Raw genomic sequence first — 6,218 nt, forward strand, 5'->3', positions numbered from 1 at the left:
CAGATAACAAGATAAAACTAAGATCAAATATAGCACATGTTGCTTATAAACTTAATTTAGCCATCCAGAAGGATGTCCTGGATTTTCTGGGCTACCAGACACAGACTGGTTCCCATCCAGAGATTCTGTTGACATAAAGAACTTCTGGTCAGACAACATTGATCAACCTATAAGTGAATATAAGCCTAATAATAATAATAAATATCCACATCCACAAATTCATTGCAACATCTACATAATTTTTGTAAGAGACTGAAATGATAAATTTTACCACCTGAAAAGAGAAACAGTGACAAGTGGGAACCCCCCTCCCTCCCCCCATTTTATCTCTGTCAGGATAAAAAGCTCCTGGCAAAACTCCAATGCTCCTAAGAATAAATATAGTGTCAAATTATACCTTCCACACCATGAAGCATATTCTGTTTTGGATTCCTAAGGCATTCAGACTGACGCAGTGGCAAAACTAGAAGAAAAGTCAGAGGAACCATATAAAAACTGCACTTGTCATTAAAAATGCAAAAGTACATTCAAATTTTCTTCAAGTTTGATTTCCCATGAAGACTACTGATTAGTTTTCAGCCATTCCAAGTGATGAAGAAAAACAATAAAATTTAACTAATTAAAAGAATGTCTATTGTCCACTGCATTGCATGCAAAAGTTTGTCAGGAGATGATTCTCAGCTACTGCCACACCAAATCTTAGCTGAAAATCTGCAAAACTGATCAAGTTATTGCCCCTTTTTATAATTGTTTAGCTGTGGTGGCTGACTTGAATTGGGTTGAATCTAAACGTTTATGAGTTGCAGATGTACATCCAAAAGTCACTTTCAAGAGAGTTTGATTGAAATTTGCCAGTGATTCATGAGATATTTTGCTAACAGACAGACACACACACACACACTGGCAATTAGATGACCACCTGCCTGTCATGGCGGTGGGCAATAATTTTTTTCATGGCACATGGAGATTGAAGTTTAACGTTATGCAGTTTAAGGGGACTGTTTTCTAACCTTTCTGGTTGCTTCACACCTTAATTCTGCCTGTGAGATCTTGAAGACACACAACAGTGACAGACATCTCCTGTTAGTCACATGGTTCAAAGTGTGAATTGCTGAGAAGCTGCCTTGAGAAGGGATGTCAGGACAATTCACACCTTTAGGCAAGCGCCTGCTCTCACATGAGATCTCAAAGGACACGTGCCCGTAAAGGTTTAAAATGACACAGTTATACTTTTTTCCAAACTGAAGAGCAAGTTGTTTGTCTTTGACATACTACTTCAAATAAAGTTAAAGGGTAAGTTTGAAATGTCCACTTGATCATTCCACTGTATAGTATGAGTACAGTATTGAGCCAGTTTGTAGTGCTATTCAAAATCTTAAGCGTAAGATTTTGTGTACTAGATAAAGCACTGTAAATTATAAAGATTTCAGTAGCTATACAATATACACTCCTGATCAAAATCTTAAGACCAGCCAAAAAATTGCAAGAATTTGGTTCTAAGTAGAGCTTCACAATGTTAAAAGAAGAAATCAGCCTAAGAGACAAAAACTTTTGAGCGGGGAATTAATTGAAAACTGCATTTACACTCAAACATGATTTTTCAGCTGATCAAAAGTTTAAGACCATAGCTAAAAAAAAAGAAAACCCCCCAAAACAGAAATCAAAGTGTCAAAAAAAAAAGGGACTCAGTAATGAGTAGCTCCACCATTCTTGTTGATGACTTCAAACAATCGTTTAGGTATGCTTGATGCCAGTGTTTCCAGGAGGCTAGTGGGAACGTTGCTCCAAGTGTTGAAGATGGCTTCACGAAGGGCATCCACTGTCTGGAACTGATGTCCATTTTTGTAAACTTCAGTTATCCAATGTTTGTGTAATGTAAGCCTTGTAAGCCTTCTCTGGCTCACTTTTAACTTGTATATGACTAACCATAGACTGAACACAAGGCATACCATGACCGCAATGACCTCGATTATTGGGTGTCGCCAAAAAATTATATCAGTGGAGCAGCCTTGTATGACAAGCCCACTCACATCGAGACGGCACTCAGTTGTATCACAAGACTGGGTAGAATCAAATTAGAGCGAGGCAGGTCATGCTACACTTGACAACTGAAAAATGTCTATAGTGGAGTGACCAGTACTGATGTCACTCTCCTGAATAAAATGTGCTGAAACTTAGAAGTTACCTTTCATTTTCCATCAAACTTGTTGAGCAGCATTCAGCTGAATTTTTAGGAGTCCTTACACATGGAGGATTTTTCAGACTTCACATATTCAAAGTGCTGTACTTATTTAATACCCAAACTGGTGCATTATTCAAGAGAATAACTGAAATGTTACAAGGCCCTTGAAAATATACATTGGATATAATAGTGGATGCAAGGATGTCTATTGAACATACAGTAGTTTTATGGACAATGCCAAAATACTTTTTTCATTGTCACTGTGAAGGTGAGTCAGGCGTGTGTGTGCCATACAAAGATTGTGGTACATTTGCAAATGTTCTCTTTGAATTTGTATACATGAATTTATCTGAACTAATAAATTCCCCATTATTTAATTCTCCTGGATGGAACACCATTCAGCAATTTTCTAAATAAAGCAGTAGCAGTTATAATCAGTTTAAAGACACATTATGGGTTTTTATAACCTAAGTAACCAATTTATTATGAACAAAAGGCTCATCACAAAACATAACTGTATTCATAACTGGCTTCCAGTCTTTTCTTCTAATTACTGCTGTTCATTTAAACCTTTGTTAAGGAGACAAGAGGATGAACTAAGAACGACAACAAAAAACCTTGCAATTTCAACAGATCATGTCATTGTCAGATGCAAGATGAACAGGCTTTATAAAAGGAAGGGAACATGCTATTGGTAATACTTAACTGTAACTTGTTGTTGCAGTTTTTTTAGGGTGAGGGGCCAAGGAGGAATTTTTTCCAGCGTAATGAAAAAGCTAAACAGGAAAAAACAGCTACAGGCAGATTTCTTGCCTCCATGCAAAGCAAGTATTATGATGTCTGTGCACTGCAGTTAGAATGCTTTATGAGCTTTTATATTTGTATCCATGTATGGATCATACATACTTCTGCAGGCCTGCTACAGAGGCTAATTATCCAGCCAATTAACTAGCTACCATCAGTGTCAGGCTCCCAATGTTTCTTTACAAATAGAACATAAAAGAAGTAATTTTCTGCCCAATAAACATTTGCATGCATGCATTTCTGTTTTTACATAAAAGCAACTAGATGGGACTTAAAAAATGTTTTAATACTATGAAACTGTGGTATTTTTGCACAAGGCTAGAATACCAAAATAATTGTATAGTATCCCATACTGGTAAAGCTGTGGCACTGGTTTTTCATGGATGGAACTGGTTATTTGGTAGTTAAAACATCATGAAGACAGATAAGCTAAGGCTCTTGATTTTTTTAATAGTTTAATTGTTTATCAGACTCAACATAAATTTGCACTAAATTATTACTGTGTAACTTCAAATACAGAATCTTTAACCCTTTAAAGTGTTTTACTTTTCTAACTCTACCTTCTCATCATTGCCAAGTACCAATAGGTTTCTTCTTGTTCAAGAACCTGTATTTTCTTTGCTAATTATTCTCAGTGAGACAGACTGAGCATACACAGCAGAGGTGACAGTGTTGGGAATAATTGTGTACACGTGTCTTTTCAGGTTGCTCAAGTCTTTCGAAGTGTGTCTAAAAACAAACTGAAGCAAAAATCAAGTCCAGAGGGAGCAGGCGAAGGCCTCCAGTGCTGGCAGCTGATGTCTTCTCAAGAGCTGAACTATAAAGTGTGACAGTATTCTCTGATTCTTGTAAAAGAAAAATCATAAACCAACCTACCAACTTAACATCTGCATGCATTTCAAATAGAACTAGAAAATCCCTAATGAATATTTGAAGAGTGCCATTGCCACTACTGCCTGAAATTCCTACATGCATCAATTTTCTTCTATAAGTAGATGGAACCTGCTGTTAGGATTGGCTGTCTGTGAGCCATCTTTTTTGTCTTCATTCTTTTTTTGTGCTGTCTTTTCTCAGATCCAATTATGGGCCAGATGTTGTCCTTTTGGGGTCTGCCCTCCAGTAGAGTTTCCACCTCTGATGCTTCATCTGCCACATCTGATCTTTATTACTTTAATCAGTGATGATAAGCTTGGACATTAGACTTTTACCAGAATGTTTTTGCCATCATGACAAACTTAAACAACTTATTTATTTCCAGTGTTTAACTCCTATGTGATGTTGACTTTGTTAATCTCTTGTGTCTTCTCTTGTAGCTCCTTGTTGGTGTCAGGATCTGTGCTTTTGAGTTCTTTTGGAAGTCATTTGTGTTTAGTTTATTCTCTGTGTTTAGTATTATGTTGTGTAGTTTTGTTCCCTGTGCCGTCTGTGTCCCGTGTCATTATCCACTTGCCCTCAGTCATCTGCACCACAGCCATCTTCTTTGTCAGCTTGCTATTCCCATCTGCACCTGCACCTAGTTTGTAATCACTCACCTATTTCCACTTTCTCATCACTGGTTTATTATTGGTCTTATACCACAGTCAGGCCCTCTCCTTGTGTCTCCTCAAGATCCTCTGTGTAAGTTTTTTGTTGTTGTTGTTGTTAGTTTTTCTGCCATGTCAGCCTGTTGGTTTTTGGTAATAATTAGTTTATCTTTGAGCTCCTTGTGTCAGTCTGCATTCTGGGTCCAAATCCACCTACAAACCTGATAGCTGGTGGTGTCACAATCTGTTTTTATAGTGTTTTTGCAATAGTTTCTGATGTTTAGTTTGGTGTTTCTGTTATTTATTTAGTCTCCCCTGTGTGTTCAGTTCAGTTCCTTGTGTTATCCTTTGTGCCATCAGCCACTTAATCCCCTTAGTAATTTTCCATAGCCAGCCTGCCATACCCATCTACACCTGTTCCCAGTTTATTAGTCACCTGTTTCCTTTATCCAGCGATATGTTGGATATGTTGGCTATTTGGATTCGAGAATGTACCAGCAAAGACTTCAAGGCAGACTCAAAACAAAGTCAGCCTGTTCCAAAACAACTCTGTTATTATTTACATTTGGCTTCCCAATGTGGCCTTGAAGGCCAAAGTCTTATCAATTCTCCCTGGAATTTATGTCAACAGAAGCTCGTTGCCCTCTTGCCTGTGAACATCTGTGAACATGATTCATGGACTTTTCTGCAAACACACACACACACAAATGTCTGCCTCCTACCGTCTGGAAACAAACATACACATTCTCATACTCATTCTGCTGTCGCACACGTTTCTGTCATCTCTCTCACTCCCCTCCTCCTTCTTCCCTCTTTCTCTATCTTAGTAATTATTACATCGGCTGTTTTAGCGGGCCACTGGTACCATTTAGAACTTCGGTACTGTTTAGTTTAGCTTTATCTTCCTGTACACTTAGTTTAGTTCTGTACATTTAGTCATGCTTAGATCTGTTTAGTTTAGCTACTATTTTTGACTGTCTTAGCTCATGCTTAGATATGTCTGGTTTTACTTCGGCTGTATAGTGGGCCTGGGGTACTTTTAGATAGTTCAGTACCGTTAGTTTTAGTTTTAGCATAGTTTAGTTCTGTACATTTAGTCATGCTAAGATCTGTTTAGTTTAGCTACTATTTTTGACTGTCTTAGCTCATGCTTAGATATGTCTGGTTTTACTTCGGCTGTATAGTGGGCCTGGGGTACTTTTAGATAGTTTGGTGCCGTTAGTTTTAGTTTTAGCATTGTCATGTTTTAGATTATTTAACCTTCCTGTACACTTAGCTTAGTTACTGTACAATCAGTTATCATATTCACTGTTAGCTAGATTCTTCGTGCCTTGGTTTAGCAATATCATGTTTTAGCTTAGTTATCTTGTCATGTTCTGTAACTCTGCCTGTAATTTTGTTCTTGTGTTGTAAAGTATGGGGCGCTGTTTGTAAAGCAACATGTGTAATATAGCAAAATAATTTGTTGGCCGGGCGGGGCCGCTGCTCCGCAGAGAGGCAAAGGTTCCGAGGTTCGGGTGCGGACCGAGAGCGGCCGGGCGCGCAGCGCCCCTCGACGTGATCCTCCGCGCACCGCCGCCGGCAGACGCACCGCCGTCCTCCGCGCGCTCCCGGGTACCCAGGACCTAGCGCTAGCAGCGGCTGCTAGCGGGCGGCTGCTAGCTCACCATATCCCATAATTCATTGCGGGTCCAAATGAGGCTTTTAAG

This window comes from Kryptolebias marmoratus, linkage group LG11 (assembly GCF_001649575.2).
Source record: "Kryptolebias marmoratus isolate JLee-2015 linkage group LG11, ASM164957v2, whole genome shotgun sequence".
NCBI lineage: Eukaryota > Metazoa > Chordata > Actinopteri > Cyprinodontiformes > Rivulidae > Kryptolebias > Kryptolebias marmoratus.